A 13,249-nucleotide genomic window follows, 5' to 3' on the forward strand; every position below is an offset into this window, starting at 1 on the left:
ACCTATTCTCTCAAAGTCATTAGGTGACACAAAGTATTTTGTTACTTTCATTGATTACTCACATAAGGTCTAGACATACCCCATCAAGCAGAAGTTGGAAGCATTGGCTACATTTCAACGTTGAATTGCTCTTGTTGAGAACCATTCTAAGTATAGGTTGAAATGCAACTATTTGACAATGGGGATGAGTTTGTATCTAAAGCCTTTGAGCAGTTTTGTAATAAGCGGGGAACTAAGTGTTTGTTGACTGCCTTGTACACCCCACCCCAAAAACATATGATTGAGTGCATGAATAGGACAATTCAGAAGAGAGTTCAAAGTATGCCTAGCCAAGAAAGCTTATCACAACCCTCCTAGGCTGAAGCACTTACTACTGTTGTATATTTCATTAATCAATCCCTATGCACTACTCTTCACTATCACATTACAAAGAAGGTATAGTCTAAAAAGCCTTCATTATATGCTCATTTTCATGTCTTTGGTTGTGAGGCTTTCTACCATGTCCCCAAAGACAAGCGCAATAAGCTGGATCCTAAGTCAATGAAATGCATCTTTCTTGGTTATGGGGATGCAGGTGAGTTGGGCTATCGCCTATAGGATCTACCTGCTCAGAAGGTAATCCAAAGTCATGATGTTGTTTTGCATAAGGATAAAATCCATAAGCAACCTAATCAGGTCGTCGAGGTACGTAGGGTGATATTTCAAGATGAGTCTCCTATTACTATACAGCTAGCTAGACAGCCTACAGTAGCTAATGTTCTAGTGGCCCATGACCATGATGTTAGACAATACATATAGACCCCACAGCCTATTTTGTGATAGTCTACTAGAGATAGACCTCAACTTGATCAATTTTCACCTTAACACCATATTGGGGAATATGGGAATTTTTTATAAGTTTGGGACACGTGGTCAAATCTTTGGATTTGTCATAACTTGAACACTATAACTCCAAATCAAGCGCTCTATAGCTCAATAGATTCCATTTTTCAAGCGCTTTCCAATGATAGGTCATATCATATGGTTTTGAGAAACTAATGGGTATGTTATCTAGGTACCACCTTTTTAGTATTCAAAAAATGAGAATTGAGAGATTCTCAAACTCACTAATATTGTGTTCCCTCCATGGATTCTATTATGGTGACAAATGCTAGTGAGCCTCTTACCTATGATGAGGCCATGCATAGAGGTGATGGTCACTCTTGGGAGAGGGCCATACAATCAAAGTATGACTCATTGCAAAAAAATCATACATGAGATTTGGTTCCTTTGTCTAGTGGAAAGCATGCTTTGCCATGCAAGTGGGTGTACAAGTTGAAGAGTACCCCTAGATGCCCTAAGCCAACATGTAAGGCCAAATTGGTTGCTAAGGAGTTTAAGCAAGAGCATGGTGTTGACTTTGATAAAGTCTTCTCTCATATTGTCAAGATGACTACCCTATGCTTAATATTGGCCTTGATTGCACATTTGGATCAAGATCTTTATCAAATGGATATCAAAATACCTTTCTCATATGGGGACTTGCATGATGAGATTTATATGCAACAATCTAAGGGCTTTGAGAAAACATACAAGAAACACCTAGTGTGAAAGTTGAGAAGAGCCTTTATGACCTTAAGCAAGCACCAAGGAAATGGTACCAAAATTTTGATGTTTTTATGCATTCCCAAGGATATTCCCGTAATAATATGGATCCATGTTTATACATGAAGAAGGCCTATGATGGAAACCTTATGACTTTGGTACTCTATGTGGACGATATATTGATTGTTGGGAGCACTCACGAAGAGCTAGATGCCTTGAAAAGTCAACTCAAGAAGAACTTTGAGATAAAGGACATGGGATAGGCCTCACATATTCTTCGGATGCACATCACGCATGATCGTCTAAGGGGCTCCTTTACTTGTCACAGAAGGTGTACATCCAAAAGCTCCTTGGAAGGTTTCATATGCAAGATGTTAAGCCTATTAGCTGTCATTTATCTTGTAGTTGTCCTTTATCTTCTCATGTGAAGGTTGGTTAGGCCAATTGTCCATAGTCTAATGAAAAAAAGGTCAAGATGGCCAAGATCCCTTATCCAACCATAGTGGGTAGTTGATGTATGGTAGTTTTATGTATGCCATGATAGCCACTCATCCTTGTTAAAATATTGATGATGCATGCTAAGGAGGATCATTGATGAGAAAATAGACAATCATAATTAGACATAACCATTGACAAAGAAGAACAACTGATATTATCCAAGCATAATGCAAGTACAACTGATGAGAATGACTAATGGAATGAGTGTGGGGATGAGTGCCTTTTATAGGCTTACAATAGGTGGTATTGGTAGGTGGAAAAAGGTGGAAAGAAACCATGGTAATCACCAACCATGATTTTAATAAACAATGCATACATGACCTAGTCTAAGGCTTTATTTGTAGTATGTTTCTTTGCCTTGTTTGTTCCTTACACAGAGGATATGGTGGATGTGATTGCACATTTCTCAACACCCCTCCTCAATCACAACCAAGAAAGACTGAGTATATAGAGGCTATCATGAGTAAAACCTTGCTAAGTGTAGACATGGAAAAAACCAACCATACAAAGCTAGAGGCTATTACAAGGCCTCACTAAGTGTGTAGAGGTTGTAGTGTGCAGAGGTTACATGAGGAGTATAGGAGCTTATGGTGGGAACATTAGGCAAGTCCACATTTTAAACTTAAAAAAGTCTATCAAAAAATGAGCTACAAAAGAGGGATTGGTGAGTCCTATCCTTTTGTTCTTGGGGGTTCTTCTTCTTCTTCTTCTTCTTCATTGTTGTCTTCATCTTCTTTGACTGTAGCAAGATATGCTCTTTGAGACCTTTTCTTAGCATAGCAAAATTTCTCAATATGCCCAGTTTTCTTACAGAAGTCACAGACTATGCTCTTCTTCCATTTCACATAGAGGAGTTGTTCGTCTCCTCTTGGGATGCTTGTTTCTCCCTTGTTATTGATCTTCTTTTCCTCTTCCAAGAGAGAGGCTTTGATATCCACAAGCTTTGGCTTTGGCATGTTGATTAATGTGGTAGACACATTATCAAACTCAAGTGGAAGACTCTTGAGAAGCACTCCAATACAAATGTCTTCATCCATCTTCAAGTTGATTCCTGCAAGTTGTGTCAACAAGCTTTTCATATAATTCAAATGAGTTGCAAGTGAGGTATTACTTTGCATGTCAAGCCTAAAAAATTCAATCAGTAAGCCATATTTGGAGGATTTTGAATGAGCTCCACACAGGGTTTCTAATCTATCCCATATCATGTGAGAGGTTTCACAATCATCAACATGATGAATGTAGCTATCATCAAGTTCGAGCTTCATAATAGCTTGAGCCTTATCATCATTTTTATCCCATATGACTAAAAGTGCTGCTTCCCTTGGTTTCTTCTCTTGACCACTTGTGATTGACCACAAGCCTTTCTTCATTAGGATCGTTTGATCCTAGTTTGACATGTATGGAATCCGACACTGTTGAATCAAGTTGTCTATGATCCCTTGCCCATGTTGAGATTGCAAGATAAGCAGCAAATCATCTCCAAAAAATTCAAATTTTAGTTGAGCACAAGTGCCAAGAAGCACTAGGTGATTAGTATCAAGAGATACTAAGTGATTAGGTGACTAGTATGCCCTTTGAACTTGGGATCTTCAAGGTCTTGCAAGTCCTCTCCTCCTTGATTTGATGTTGGAGTAGCACAAAAAAACTCAGATTTGATCAAAGGCAAAGCTGATTGTGTTAGATAACATAAGTGCTAAAAGCACTAGATGAGTGTCATTGTGCTTGTATCTTCTTGAAACGCTTGCAAATCTTGTCAAGATCTCCCCTTCTGGCTGGTAGATCACTTAAATGCTTGTTGAAGACTGAGTGGTTGGGTAGATTAGAGAGTCAGTGACTTGATTTGAGTCAAAGAAGTAAGAGAAAGAAGTGAAGCATGAGCTTGAAGCTTGATAGCTATGGCTACCCTCTTTAGGATTTTAACAGGGAATTGATATTTTGTTCACTACTGGAGCCATTTGACACAAGAATTAATGAGAAAGAAGCTCAAGTGTCAGCCTTCAAAAGTCCTATGCCATTCATCAACACCGTTGCACGTGTAGGCTAAACGGACTATATGAACAGAGAAGGCGCAGAAAATGGCAGTGACTAAGTAAAGGCGCAATGTTGGAGAGTAGAACCACCAATGTCGGATTTTGAAGTGATGGGCAAGAGTGCCCTGAGTCAGAGAAGAGTTCTTTAAGAGAGTGCAAGAGCTAATAATGCCAGGAAAGAGAGATTCAAGTCAGAAATTCAAACTGGAATGGCCCAATCAGTGGCCTAATGGCTCATTAACTTGAAACTCGCTCTGATACCATATTAAAATATTGATGATGCATGCTAAGGAGGATCACTAATGAGCAAGTAGATAATCATAATGAGACATAACCATTGACAAAGAAGAAGAACTGATATTATCCAAGCATAATGCAAGTACAACTGATGAGAATGACTAATGGAATGTGTGGGGATGAGTGCCTTTCATAGGCTTACAGTAGGTGGTATTGGTAGGTGGAAAAAGGTGAAAAGAAACCATGGTTTTAATAAACCATGCATACATGACCTAGTCTAAGGCTTTATTTGCAGTATATTTCTTTGCCTTGTTTATTCCTTACACAAAGGCTATGGTGGATGTGATTGCACATTTCTCAACAATCCTAACATAGCAGCATTCGCAATGGGAGTTGTATCCCACTATATGGCTACACTAGGATTGCTAGCCAACATAACATTACTGAGGTTATCACAATGCAATCTCACTCTACTTTCCAACTGTATTCCCAAATCTTTCAGCAGTTTCATTAACCAAACTGCTTCGCAAGCCGCTAAGGCAGCTCCTCTGTACTCAGCTTTTGTACTAGACAATGCAATAGTAGCCTGTTTCTTACTCTGCCAACTAATCATACTGTGGCCCAATCCAAATGCATAACCACTTGTTGACCTCCTATCATAGGTACAACTAGCCCAATCAACATCAGTAAACCTTATCAAGTCAAGAGATTTTCCATATGCATAAAACAGCCCATAATTTGTAGTACCCTTTACATATCTCATGATCCTCCTGACTGCATCTAGATGTGGTTTGCGAGGCTTTTGCATGAACTGACTAATCATCCCCATTGCATAACATCAGTCAGGACGGGTAATAGTTAAGTATATCAAGCTGCCCACCATCTGTCGATACATGGTCACATTCTCTATGTCATTCCCAACATCAATCTATAGCTTGACATTCTGATCAAGAGGTATCTCCATAGGCTTGCATTCAGCCATACCATACTTCTGTAACATGTCATAAGCATACTGCTTCTGTAGCAGCCATATACCTTGAGGCGTAAAGAGACTACCTCAATCCCAAGAAAATACTTTAGTTCACCAAGGTCTTTGAGTCTAAATTCAACCTATAAACATGATTTAATTTCAACAATTCCCTCTTCATCATCTCCAGTGATGATAAGATCATCTACATAAACCACTAGAAACACATATTCATGATCTATCTTCTTCGTGAACAAACTATGATCTACATCACCCAATCTAAATCCATGTTGCTGTAAAATACTGCTAATCCAAGCATTCCATGATCTAGGTGTCTATTTTAGTCCATATAAAGTCTTTTTCAGCTAACGTACATGTGTAGGAAAGTCCGGGAGAACATAGCCTTCAGGCTGCTCCATATATACTTCCTCAACCAAATCACCGTTTGAGAAAGCATTCTTGACGTCCATTTGCCATAATTTCAACCTTTGCATGCTGCCAAAGCAATGACATTTCTAATTGTTGCCATTTTAGCCACCGGATTGAAAGTCTCCTCATAGTCAAGGCCATACTGCTGTGCATACCCTTTTGCAACCAGCCTGGCCTTATAGTATTCTAACGAACATCTGACTTGCACTTAACCTTGTACACCCATTTGCAGCCAATGGGGACTCTATCTTTAGGCAACTCAACCAATTCCCATGTCTCATTTTCATCCAAGGCTGCATACTCCTCATCCATGGCAGCACACCAGTTATCATCTATAACTGCATCATCAAACTTTGTAGGTTCTTTGTAACCTGTCACACTAGCTATATATGCATAATGGCGAGCTGAGTAACTAGTGTATGTAAACCTGTCAACTAGTTTTCTGACTCTCTCAGATCTCCATAACTGTGGCTAAACGGAATTCCAAACTCACTATCCAAATTGTCGCTATTAGATGACTCATAACCTACTATAAGTGGACATGTCACATCCTCAAGCATCTTTTCTTTTCCCTTATCCAATCTCCCCCTCACTGACATATCCGCGTCAGTGGACATAGGAGTACAATTTCGCAAGCATCTTGACCAAGGACTTACTATAGGTGACCCATCACCTGTAGGACCACTCATAGATGTACTCATTGTAGGTGTATTTTCAGCATTGCTAGTGCTGGGACTGATCCATCAGTAGTAGCCACTGCAACAGGATTACCATCCACGATGCCAGCTCATCAAAAACATCTCTGCTAGTCAATGTCTCATGTGTAGACGGTACATAACACTTATAAGCTTTCCAGTCATGTGCATAACCAAGGAACACACTCTTGACAGCTTTAGGATCCAATTTCTTCCTCTTTTCATCAGGAACATGCACATATGCAATGCTACCAAATACCTTCAAGTGTGAAATGTCATGCTTATGACCATACAACCTCTCATATGGAGTTACATCATGAATCCCTGCTGTAGGAGTTCTATTCAGCACATAGACAGCAGTCACTACTACTTCAGTCCAATAACCATTTGGCAAACTCTTCTCATTCAGCATAGCTCTTGCCGATTCCATCAGTACCCTATTTTTCCCTTCTGCTACACCATTTTGTTGCAGTGTATAGCTGCAAGTTAATTATCTTCTGATCCCATGTTTAGCAAGGTACCTATCAAAGTAATTAGAGACATATTCTCCACCTCCATCTGATCTAAGACATGAAATTTTACAACTCAACTCATTTTCAGCATGATTCTTGAAATTTTACAGCTCAACTCATTTTCAACATGCTGCTTGAAGTCCTTGAATGCATCAAACACATCAACCTTATGTTTCACTATGTAAATCCAAGTATACCTACTGAAATCATCAATGAAGGATACATAGTAACGAGCACCACCAAACGAAGCATTATGAGATGGACCCCATACATCTGAATATACCAACTTCAAGGGTCGTGAGCTATTCCGTACATGTCTCATAAATGGAAACCATGCTTGCTTTCCAAACCGACATACATCACATACATGTTCAAAGTCATGATACTTAAACTTAGGTAGTCCAAGCACAATCTCCTTCTGTTGCATAGATTTCAGCTTTTGTACATTCACATGGCCAATCCACTTATGCCATATCTCAACATCCCGTATAGCACCATCATCACGTACAAACATGGCTGCTTTCAATTCTGGAATTGATGCATCAAGAGTAAACATTATGCCATCTCTTCGGTCTCTGGCAATGAATATGCAGCCATTACCATATTCTTCAACAAAGCATCCATCTCTATTAAATCTCACCTACAGATTCTGTTCTTTGCCATATGTCCAACTGACAAAAGATTCTTGGTTATTGTAGGTACATGTAGTACATCATATAGGCTCTTTTTCTTGCCATTAGGCATCAACAACGGAACAATTCATGTGTGATGAATGGGATGTTGGGTATCATCCCCAGTATACACATAACCATGTGAGCCTACAACCATCTCATCAAACCATTCCCCATGGGGTGTCATATGATTTAAAGCCCTTGAATCAATGTACCATCTCTCATCTTTGTTTTGCCTAGATGCATTCTTAGACACATGCTGCATGGCAAACAATCTATCAACCTGCTCATGAGTACCGCTAGAAGATGCATAATGCCCATGTTGTTTGCCCTTTGCCTTCATATCTCCCTGCTTCTTGTAACAATCCTTTGCAATGTGTCCATATCTGCCACAATAATGACAGTCCTTATCTCTCTTTGACTGATCATTTGACTGCCTTGAACCAGATCCACCACCTCTACCATGGGGTGATCTTCCCCTGCCTCTAAAGCCACCAACAAATCCACACTAGCCATGTGTATTTGTGCCATGGCAGGCATTCTGCCGATGTTGTCCATAAGTGTTTCAAGTGTCTCCTCGACCTCAAAAAGAGCCACAGCCTCTGTCGCCTCTACCACACTAGCTAGAGTAAAGAATTGTATCTTTGCTTTGAGATGTACTAGAACCTGTATTCAGCCCAAGCTTAACTTCCTCATACAACAGCAAAGCAATCAGCTCATCCCAATCAGGGGATTTAGCTCTCACAGAAATAGATGTATCAAATGCTTTATTCTCTTTGCCAAGTCCATTCAATGTCACTGCAATAATATCATCCTCAGACACTAAAGATCCAATGGTGGCAAGTTGATCCGCTATGTTCTTGATCTCTATAGTGTAGGCATGAATGCTTCTATCATTCTTAGACATGTTATTGAGCTGTTTCTTTAGCTAAATCTTTCTTGCATATGTTACATTTCCATAATTATTCATGAGTATGTCCCATGTATCCTTTGGGAACTGCATCCAGTAATCTGTATAACCATAGCATCTGATATACATAAGGAAAACCAATGTAACATCTTGCATGCTCTCTCAGTCCATAGCTTATGAGCCCTTTTATAATCATTTGTCAGATTCCTTTCATGTATTTCAAGTTCAGCCTCGTCAGCTATACACATAAGTCCCAATAACCTCTACCAACCAAAAAAAAATTCATACGAATTTTCCATAAAGCAAAATTTTTGTTGTCCAGCTTTTCTCCCACAATCTGAGTGATATTGTCAATGCCTTCAACATTTGCCATAGTTGTAGCTTAGGTGTACAACCTGTAAGTATCTAACTCCTTTTCCTACAGTTCAGGACCAATTTCCTGCTATTCAAGATAGTTTCCTACAATTCAGGATAGTTTTCCTAACAACCTACTTGCTATAAACTGTATTCCAACAATGAAAAAACACAGTCAAATGAGCATAAACCAAGCTCAAATCAATTCAAAACATTCTATGGTAGTGGCAAAATATCCCATCAACAAACTATGTCTGTACAAGTATCAATGTTTGTACTGTATGCAAGTAACAGTACCAAATACAACCAGCCCACTACTATAACCAGTAGTATTTTCTCTATTAAAACAAGAGTATTCAAACCTCACAACAGCCCCAAAACATCTCATTCAATTGCCACTCTATGCAGGAGTTGATACATGTCCAACTAATCAGAATATATTGCATGTATGTCAAGTGAAGATTATAGGTATCCTTCCTACAGACAATAACCAGTCAATACCTTGGTATAACCAACAACAAATCAGTCCAAACTTTGAAATTTTAGCACTCACAATATCCCAAAAAGAATTTACCACTCAAGTGGTATGATCCAAGCATTTTTCAATAGCAAATAAGTATCACATATACTTCAACCCTGTATGTATATTATTTTCAAATTCAAAACAACAACCAGTTCACTGTTTCCAATGTGCAAATAAGCTCCAAAACCAAGCATTTAACACTCCAATATCATGCTCAAATGCGTGATAATAAGGGCATATACATTGTTAGGATGAAAGCCACCAGTGCCATGAAATCACCTGCTGCTTTACTGCAGTAAACAGCTAGTTTGCACAAGTCTGTGCTGAATATCTCAAAATCTGTGAGGAATTTGAAAAAAATTTCTTCTACAAAGTTGTAGACCACGTTGAAATGGTCTAGAATTGAAAGTTGTTTCTCCAAAAACCATTTTTGTAGCAAGATATAGCTTCTGCAAAAAAATGGGCTACAGGCATAGTCTCCTTTGATTGCATTTTCTTCAGATCTGATGTCTTGATGTCAAATGGCCACTGCAAGCCTTCAAGCTTCAGGTGTTCAGGCTTTGATACCATGTTGGAAGAGAGGGAGAGAGACAGAGTGGAGTAGAAGATGAGTCTCAGCTCACTGTTTTTCTTCTTCCATTATTCTTCCATCATTCTAATTGAAAGAGACTTACACACATAGGTATGACTAACCAAGACTAACTATGGTTAAGTCACTGACAACACCGACTTATTGAATGTCACACACGTGTGCAACTATATCCAACTAATGTCAGTCACACACATAAAGATAGACTGACTAAAGAGTAACGGGAGCTTGATATTCTAACAAGGCCGACACAAATAATGAAAGAGACAAGTATTACTCTAGCCATGAAGTGGTCATGGATCACATCTTGCCCAAAAGAGGCAACCCAAGATTGACCAATCATCTTGAATAGTCCTCAAACCCAATCTCGCCATCCTATTAAACATATCACATTTAGTGGACTTATTAGGCCAATCATGCTAGATGTGACCAGAACCTCAATTTGCAATGAGGAAGCATCATTTCTAGAGTCAAGGGAATGCCAACTAGTAAAGTGAAGGATCTCTTACAAGGAAAAGCAATCGTGTGAAAGAGGAAAATATTATAGCATTTTGATTCCTCGAGTCAAATTCAAGATATACCACCAAGAGGCTTAGATTCTAGTACCACAATGTGAGATGCCAACTTCCTCAATAAAATCCATAGCAATCCTCCCCAAAGATGTTGCTACTCATCTAAGGATTGTAACATGGTCATTTGCAAAATTTTCATGTGAATATTGATATCCAACAAGACAGCATTGCCTAAATACTTTGGCATGGTAACATGTTGCCAAGAGACCCAAGCCTTACCCAAACACTTAACCCACTTTTTCCATAGCACAAAACAAATGGGTTGCACCGATTCTTGTAATGACTTTATGTCCAAGGAAGCATAGGCAAGTGGGAGATTATACTTATCATCATCATTGTGTAACTTTGAGACACACATGTAGAGACCAACCCTAAGATTTCCAATATAAAAAATTGTCATGAATGCATGCGGACATCCAATTGAGCAATTCCTAAGGGTCCACATCCATGCCAATGGGATATCCCAAGTGCCTAGTGAATGCATGAGGACATCCAATTGAGCAATGCCTAAGGGGCCACATCCATGCAAATGGGATATGCCAAGTGTCTAGTGATCTCTTCCCAATAAATAATCCCACCTTGCCATTGATGTTAAGGCCTAAGGCTAGACCAAATTGTCTACAAATGGACATTGCTCTATCCAAATTAGACTTCTCAAACTTAAGAAATATAGCTTATCCAATAGGATGAGTCACCAATGAAAAAAAACAAAGGACCAATGGAGCATCCTCAAAGAAAGGTCCAAGTAAGACCATGTTAGAATATCAACCTCCCGCTACTCTTCAGTCAGTCTATCTTTATGTGTGTGACCGACATTAGTTGGATACAGTTGTACACGTGTGTGCCATTCAATGAGTCGGTGTAGTCAGTGACTTAAACACAGTTAGTCTCGGTTAATCATACCTATGTGTGTAAGTCTCTTTCAGTTAGTATGATAGAAGAATAATGGAAGAACAACAACAATGAGCTGAGGCTCTTCTTCCGCTCCACTTTGTCTCTCTCTCTCTCTTCCAACATTGCATATATGCATATTCCTAATGAAAAGAGGAAGAAATTTGATCCTAAAGCTATCAAGAGTGTATCCCTTGGTTGTGCACAAGACCGAAAAGCTTACAAGTGTTATGTACCATCTACACATGAGACATTGATTAGCAGTGATGTTTTTTATGAGTTGGCATCGTGGTATGGTAATCCTGTTGCAGTGGCTACTAATGGATTAGTCAACACTACTAATGCTAAAAATACACCTACATTGAGTACATCTATAAGTGGTCCTACAGGTGATGGGTCACCTACAGTAAGTCCTTGGTCAAGACGCTTGCGGAGTTGTACTCCTACGTCCACTGACACGGATATGTCAGTGAGAGGGAGATTGGATAAGGAAAAAGAAAATATGATTGAAGATGTGACAAGTCCACTTACAGCAGATTATGAGTAATCTAACATCGACAGTTTGGATAGTGAGTTGGGCATTCCGTCTATTATGACACCTGGAGCAAGGCAGAGTCGTTATGTACCGCCTCACGAGAAGCAAGCTCAAAGTGAGTCACAGTTATGGAGATCTGAGAGAGTCACAAAACCAGTTGACATGTTTACATACACTAGTTATTCAACCCGCCATTATGCATATATGGCTAATGTGACAGGTTACATACAAAGTTTGATGATACAGTTACAAATGATAACGGGTGTGCTGCCATGGATGAGAAGTATGTAGCCCTTGCTGAAAATGAGACATGGGAATTGGTTGAGTTGCCTGAAGGCAAAGTCCCCATTGGCTGCAAATGGGTGTACAAGGTTAAGTGCAAGTCAGATGGTTCCTTAGAACGCTATAAGGCCAGGTTGGTTGCAAAAGGGTATGCACAGCAATATGGCCTTGACTATGAGGAGACTTTCAGTCTGGTGGCTAAAATGACAACAGTTAGAATTGTAATTGCTTTGGCAGCATGCAAAGGCTGGAAATTATGGAAAATGGACGTCAAGAATGCTTTCTTGAACGGTGATTTGGTTGAGGAAGTATATATGGAGCAGCCTAAAGGCTACGTTCACCCGAACTTTCCTACACATGTATGTAAGCTTAAAAAGGCTTTATATGGATTGAAACAGGCACCTAGAGCATGGAATGCTCAGATCAGCAGTTATTTACAGCAACATGGATTTAGATTGGGTGATGCAGATCACAGTCTATTCACGAAGAAGACAGATCATAGATATGTGTTTCTAGTGGTTTATATAGATGATCTTATCATCACTGGAGATGATGAAGAGGGCATTGCTGAAATTAAATCATGTTTACAGGCTAAATTTAGAGTCAAAGACCTTGGTGAACTAAAGTATTTTCTTGGGATTGAGGTAGTCTCTATGCCTCAAGGTATATGACTACTACAGAAGTAGTATGCTTATGACATGTTACAGAAGTATGGTATGGCTGAATGCAAGCCTATGGAGACACCTCTTGATCAGAATGTCAAGCTGCAGATTGATGTTGGGAATGACATAGAGAATGTGACCATATATCGACAGATGGTGGACAGCTTGTTATACTTGACTATTACCCAGTCCTAACTTATGTTATGCAGTGGGGCTGATTAGTCAATTCATGCAAAAGCCTCGCAAACCACATTTAGATGTAGTTAGGAGGATAATGAGATATGTAAAGGGTACTACAGATTATGGGT

Source organism: Lygodium microphyllum, chromosome 10 (genome assembly GCF_053477565.2).
Source record: "Lygodium microphyllum isolate KBCC chromosome 10, Lygodium_microphyllum_v1.1.10, whole genome shotgun sequence".
Classification (NCBI taxonomy): Eukaryota; Viridiplantae; Streptophyta; class Polypodiopsida; order Schizaeales; family Lygodiaceae; genus Lygodium; species Lygodium microphyllum.